The sequence below is a fragment of the Colobus angolensis genome, unplaced genomic scaffold (genome assembly GCF_000951035.1).
Source record: "Colobus angolensis palliatus isolate OR3802 unplaced genomic scaffold, Cang.pa_1.0 Scaffold268, whole genome shotgun sequence".
Classification (NCBI taxonomy): Eukaryota; Metazoa; Chordata; class Mammalia; order Primates; family Cercopithecidae; genus Colobus; species Colobus angolensis.
The window spans coordinates 938,091-944,741 of NW_012115910.1; the positions used below are offsets into that span (position 1 = coordinate 938,091).

Consider the following 6,651-nt stretch of genomic DNA (forward strand, 5'->3'; position numbering starts at 1 on the left):
TACTCTAGAACAGACATGCAAGAAATAGATAGTGGTTTGCCACTTACATCACTGTCAAATTTTATGTCACCTTCGGGGGTTTATTGATGTGAAATGAAGTGCATTTATTCAAATAGAGTTAGTTCTGAAGAATAAGAACTTAATAAAATGGGATTATACATAAAAATGGAAACGCTCTTTAATATGCATATGTTGTTACTATTCTGTAATTGCTAAGGCTATTGTCTCCATAATGTAGAATATTTTTAACAAAGAACTAAAATTACAATAGTCAGGTAGCAAATGTACCTTTAAGAAAGGTCACCTTTTTTGATCCATTGAAAGAATATATCCTATTAAAGGTATTTTCTGTATTAACAATTTCAACTCTATGTAATTAAGTGTAATATTCTCCTACTGTACTGTGAAAGCATATTTTTTCCTTTCAAAAACTACATAAATTTCTAGAATTCACAGCTGCCTGATATTTATTTTTATGCTTTTTAGGAATAACCTTTAAGTGCTAGACAAACCCACAGTATATGGCAGTGAATTGTCAATATTTTATCTTATCGGTTAAAATTTGCTTTACATGTCAAAGGGGAATGTGTGTGTGTGTGTGTGTGTGTGTGTGTGTGTATGCGCGCGCGCATGCGTATATGTGTGTCTGTTTAGGTCAAGGTCGACAAACTTTGTATGTAACAGTAAATATTTTCAATTTTGCCAGCCATGGGTTCTCCATCACCATTATTCTTCTCTACTATTATAGCAAAAAATCACACGTAGATATCATGTAGACAAATGGGCCTAGCTGTATTCTAATCACACTTCCTTTACCAATACAGGCAGAGCAGGACAAATTTGGCATGAGAGGCTATAGTCTGCTGAACTTTGTTATAAATAATACATAGTGGCTCATTCATGGCAGTTGTTGTTATTGACAGTAAGACTGAATTGAGGATGTGTAAGAAACACCAAAACATATAAATTAGGATAGTAGTAAAAGACACATGATTTTCAAATTACAAAATAATTAGGAAAATAGCAATTAAACAATCTATATAACATATTGCCAAAAATGAATATATAACACAGAAAGCATTCAAAAAACTATTAGAAGTAAAACCTGTGTCTTCAGTTAGGGAAATAAATGTAAACATGCACATTTTTTTCCAGGAAATTAAGTGTTGCAAATTCCTGCTTTTGAAATAAAATGATTTCTAAGAAAACTATATGTTAACATAAAGAACTATTAATTATGTAAGTATAAAGAAATATCAGGTAACTATAGGCAGATAAAAAATTAAATGACAAATTTAGTGAAATGGTAAGATTAGACTGCAAGAAAAAACAAAAGGTAGAAACAATAAATAAATTTACTACAGAGAAAAATACTCACCAATAAATAATTTTTCAATAAGAACTTTGTGTGCCAAGTGTTGTAAGAGCTAATTATTTTAAAATGTGAAAAAATGAAAAATGTGTGGATCTTAAATAGATATGTAAAACATAAAATTAATGAATAAATGACAGAGAAATGATAATTTTTTACTGCCTTTTGACTATTGGTGAATACTCAAAATTGTGTATTGGGTATTTGTAAATATGTATTTTATGGTAGACCTCCGTAGAACTTCTCAATAAATCAATGAAACTCAATTTGTACTTGCTTTCTCAATATAGGTGATGAATTTATCTCCTCATCTGCTCTTGAGCTGCACTTGGTAAGGACATTGTGATGAAAGAATGAAAGAAGGAGCTGAGGAGTGGAAATCTGGGCCTTTTATGGTATCTTAAAATTTCCCCGCTAGCCCTTCTCTGTCCATCTCAGTCTTTCTGTTATGCAAAACAAACAATCAAACAACATAGCAACACATTTTTAGTTAATCTACACCAATGTATGCTTGTTACATGCTGCAAATTGCAGACCATAATGAAAACAGCATTGGATATTTTTGCTCGAGTTCCAGTTCTCAGCTAAAGATGGAATATTCTATTACCACCACACTTTAAATTCTGAGAGTATAAACAGATTTAGCACAAGAAAAGTAAACAAAAAACCAAGTCCCTGGGCTTTCTGCCTCCAATCCTGCCTCACACAGGTCTATTGGAATAGATTTGCCCTTTCTTCAAGAATTCAGTTCGCCAGGGCCAGGCACCATCCTCTGTTTTACATGGGTCTTTTATGTTACACTATTGTCTTCAAAGGCATTTATGAAAGGGAAAGTGGTCCAGAAGCTAGATTCTCAACTACCTAAAAAATTACACATTTTGAGGCAATGAGTGACATTCCAGTTGCTTTGGTTACAAACATCCTGAATTTCTTATTTATTTATTTATTTATTTATTTATTTATTTATTTATTTTGAGACAGAGTCTTGCTCTGTCACCAGGCTGGAGTGCACTGGCGTGATCTCAACTCACTGCAACCTCCACCTCCTGGGTTCAAGTGATTCTCCTGCTTCAGCCTCCCAAGTAGCTGGGACTACAGGTGGGCACCACCACGCTAGCAAATTTTTGTATTTTTAGTAGAGACGGGGTTTCACTATGTTGGACAGGGTGGTCTTGATCTCTTGACCTCGTAATCCACTCACGTCGTTCTCCCAAAGTGCTGGGATTACAGGCGTGAGCCACTGTGCCCGGCCCATCCAGCATTTCTTAATCTGAGAGTAAATAGCAGGGAGGCAATTGAGGAGCTCACTGTTTACTTGCAAGCACTAAGATGCTTCTTTTATTTTCTTTTTTTGATGTCTGTGTCTCCAGCAGATAAACCTGCATTATCTTCGGAATTCTGTCATATAGGTAGTTAGGTTAGTGGAAACTTTACCACACATGGGCAATGATTGGATGAATTGTTATTGTTTTTAAACATTTTGTATGATTTTTTTGACCTTACATTCAAACTTTAGGGACATTCATAGAAATTTTCAGGTTTGCCTAGTCAGACATCACTTCAAATGGTTTAAAGACTTCTAAATTTCCCATAACACCCAGCAATTCCATTCTTAGGGATATACGCAAAAGTAATGAAAACATATGCCCTACAAAAACAATTTTCTAAACATAAATAACAGCATTATTTATAATAGACAAAATGAGGACAGAACCCAAATGTTGATCAACCGGTGAATGAATAAACAAAATGCCTTGTACCTGTGCCTTATACCTATGCAATAGAATACTATGAAGAAATAATACTAATTCATGCCATAGCGTGGACCAACCTCAAAACTATTGGGCCAAATAAAAGAAACTAGATGCAAAAGATCACATAAAATATCTGAATAGGAAAATACGTACACACGAAAAGTGTTTTGTTTTTGTTTTTGTTTTTGTGACAGGATCTCCTTCTGTCTCCCAAGCTGGAGTGCAGTCAGAGGCTCACAGAAGTTCTCTGCAGTTAAGTCGTGAGAATTATCTAAGGATAGGATTTAAATAGCAGAGAATCCTGGTAAGAGAGACTCAAACCCTACTTCCATTCTTACTGGTTACTTGATCTTGGGTGCTTAGTTTCTATAGCCTCCATTTCCTCATATGTCAATGGGCTTGACTGTGCCTCACAACCAGACTTATGTGTGCAGCTTAAAGTTCTTACAGAGTGTCTGATATGTAATAAATGACCATTTATTATTCCTAGGATTTGATCTGATAGAGAAAAGGCTAGAATTTTGTTACTGAAATATAATGCAATAAATACATAAATAAGTGTACTTTTGAAGAAGGAAACAGAATTGTGGTTACCTGGAAGCTGTGGGAAATTTGCACGTGGTCCCACTGTTTCTCACAACCATCCATGTCTTCAGTCTTGGGTCCTGCAATATGACTCTTACAGTGATGCTAATTAAAACCATCCCTGTAAACTTTGGAAAATTAATCAGGGAAGAAGGGTGAGGGAGAAATGAAAATAATCCATTGTGGCACACTCAGCATTCATTATGAGGCCACTCTGCTCTCTACTCCTTCTTCATTTGGTGCCTGTTGCCCCAGAATCACGTAGACCCTGTTACAAGATGATGGTTCCCGTTAACTGCCCTATACATAACAATTAGAACAGGTCCTGCTTCCTCTTCCCCTAAGCGGCCTGAGGTAATCTGTGAAAATGGTTCGCTATTCACTTGACCCGGAGAACCCCACGAAATCATGCAAATCAAGAGGTTCCAATCTTCGTGTTCACTTTAAGAACACTCGTGAAACTGCCCAGGCCATCAAGGGTATGCATATTCGAAAAGCCACGAAGTATCTGAAAGATGTCACTTTACAGAAACAGTGCGTACCATTCCGACGTTACAATGGTGGAGTTGGCAGGTGTGCCCAGGCCAAGTAGTGGGGCTGGACACAAGGTCGATGGCCCAAAAAGAGTGCTGAATTTTTGCTGCACATGCTTAAAAACGCAGAGAGTAATGCTGAACTTAAGGGTTTAGATGTAGATTCTCTGGTCATCGAGCATATCCAAGTGAACAAAGCACCTAAGATGCGCCGACGGACCTACAGAGCTCATGGTCGGATTAACCCATACATGAGCTCTCCCTGCCACATTGAGATGATCCTTACTGAAAAGGAACAGATTGTTCCTAAACCAGAAGAGGAGGTTGCCCAGAAGAAAAAGATATCCCAGAAGAAACTGAAGAAACAAAAACTTATGGCACGAGAGTAAATTCAGCATTAAAATAAATGTAATTTAAAGAAAAAAAAAAAAAAGAACAGGTCCTTGCACACCAGTGAAACCACTGATGCCAGCTGGTTTGAAGGACCCCCACAGGAGGCTGACTCACTAAAGAATGAAGCGTCCACATCCAGATGATTTCATCCTCCTCACCCCAGCCAATCAATGACCCCAGTTTTCCAGTCTCTTCACTTTCCATGATCCCTTTAAAAATCCCAGACTAGAACTCATCAGGCAGATGGACTTGAGTGTCCTCCCATCTCCTTGCTGTGTGCCGTGCAATCATTAAACTCTGCAAACCCTGCTGTCTCAGTGTATTGGTCTGCTACTGCATAGCAGGCATACAAACCTTTTGGTCCTATGACACTAAATGTGTATTTATTTTTCAGTAGAATTAAAGGATGTCATTTTCTATATTGGGCAGTGCTGGGAATTGAAACTCAACCTTGTAAAACATGTACACGGAAACAAAATTTATTCGTAATTGCCATAACTTGGAAGCAACTAAAATGCCCTTCAGTAGGTGAATGGATAAGTAAGCTGTAGCATATCCAGAGAATGGAATACCACAGCACTAAAAGGAAATTATTTATCAAGCCATGACAAGACACAGAGAAACCTTAAATACATGTTATTAAGTTAAAGAAGCCAATCCCAAAAGGCTACACGCTGAATGATTCCAACTATATTACATCCTATAAAAGGCAAAACTGTGGAGACAGTAAAAGATTAGTGGCTGCAGAAGTCAGACTGGAAAAGATAAATTAACAGGCAGAGTACAGAGGATTTTGAGATAGTGAAACTACTCTGTATGATACCATAACCGTGGCTATATGTCATTTTACTTTTGTCCAAATCCATAAAACGTACAATACCAAGAGAGAGTTTTCACGCCTAATGTGGACTATGGACTTTGAGTGATAATGATATGGCAACATGATTTTATTGATTGTGACAAATGCATCACTCTGGTATTGGATGTGGATGGTGGGAGGGGCTATGTATATGAGATGCAGAAAATATGTGGGATCTCTCTGTTCCATGAACTTTTGTTGTGAACCTAAAACTGCTCTGAAAAATGAAATCTATTTAAAAACAAGCAAACAAACAATACCCAATCCTGTGAAGATGGAAGCTCTTCTTGGCACATTTATATGCTGATCTACAAGTCACCGTAGTTTTGCTTCTATAAGAAAAAAAATTCAAACCTATACAAGATTGTGTAATGTCTCTATATTGTGTATTACTTAATTTCAGGGCCCCGTTGTCATTCATTTGTATTCTAGTCATTTAGCATAAATCCTGAACTGTGTATTATATGGTGAGTTGTTGTAAACCTTAAAACTTCTTTATAAGAAGTCCTCCAGTACTCATGTGGTAGGTTAAAAAAATGCCCCCAGCCCCAAAGATATCCATGTCCTAATCTCTGGAATCTGTGAGTGTTATATTATATGGCAAAAAGAGAGAAAGAAGGAAAGTGTTTGCAGATGTGATAAAGTTAAGGATCTTGAGATGGGGACATTCTCCTAGCTTAACTGAGTGGCCCTAAATGTAATCACATCTCCTTCTAAGAGGGAGGTAAAGGGAGATTTCACACACAGACACACATGGAGGAGAAGGTGGGGGGAAGATGCAACAGAGGGAAATTTGAAGACATTTGTCCTAAAGTTTGGAGTAACACGGAGTAATGTGGCAACCACCAGAAACCCAAAGTGTCAAGGAATTCAGAGGGCACTGCCCTACCAACACTTTGATTTCAGCTCAGGCGTACAGATTTTGGATTCCTGGCCTCCAGGACTCTGATAGAATAAACGTCTTGTTTCAAGCCATGGCGTTTGTCACCATTTGTTATAGCAACAATGGGAAAGCAGTACAGCTCCTCAAATTGTTTTGGAAAAAAAGTGCTATCAAACCACTGAACCTAAAACGAGGTCACTGAGCTGACCCCTCCCATCTGTTGCCAAACTCCTTTTTTGATTGATCATGTGTAGGGATTGTATTTTTCTAAG

At 37.4% G+C, this 6,651-nt stretch overlaps 1 pseudogene across 1 annotated transcript; it reads left to right on the forward strand.

Moving 5' to 3' along the window:
• Window positions 1–4,045: 4,045 nt before the first annotated feature.
• On the forward strand, window positions 4,046–4,657 carry LOC105515680 (annotated as a pseudogene). Its single transcript, XR_001002364.1, has one exon. The product of XR_001002364.1 is annotated as a 60S ribosomal protein L17 pseudogene (transcript).
• The last annotated feature ends 1,994 nt before the right edge of the window (window positions 4,658–6,651 follow it).